Source organism: Trachymyrmex cornetzi, unplaced genomic scaffold (genome assembly GCF_001594075.2).
Source record: "Trachymyrmex cornetzi isolate Tcor2-1 unplaced genomic scaffold, Tcor1.1 scaffold64, whole genome shotgun sequence".
NCBI classification, from domain to species: Eukaryota; Metazoa; Arthropoda; class Insecta; order Hymenoptera; family Formicidae; genus Trachymyrmex; species Trachymyrmex cornetzi.
The window spans coordinates 273,621-274,068 of record NW_017299959.1 but is presented as its reverse complement, the minus strand read 5'-3'; positions in this window follow the sequence as shown (position 1 = coordinate 274,068).

The window sequence follows — 448 nt, the reverse complement described above, 5'->3', positions numbered from 1 at the left end:
CATATTTATAAAATGATCGTTTTCGATACATGAACCATAATGAAATATAGCATTCATAACTTTATACGGCTGTCCAGCTATTAGTATTTCACTTGTTGGAAGAGCACATAAATTAATTTTTTGTGGCACCTTCACTAATGTTCCATTTTGGCATAAAAATGAAATTAAATGAATAATTATCTGTTTCGTCTCGTTATTTCATTTTTAAATAATATGTCATTTCCCTCACAACGTTATTTCATTTTTAAATAATATGTCATTTCCCTCACAACGTTCACATAATTTATTATTTTATTTAGACCAATGTGAAAATCAAGTATTTAGTAAATTGTTAAGATTAAAACTTTCCTTGTTAGAATTGTTAACAAAAATTGAGAAAATAAAATTATTATTAGTAGTAACTTTTGTATCACCACATGTTATGCATCGACAAGTAGAAATAATTTGA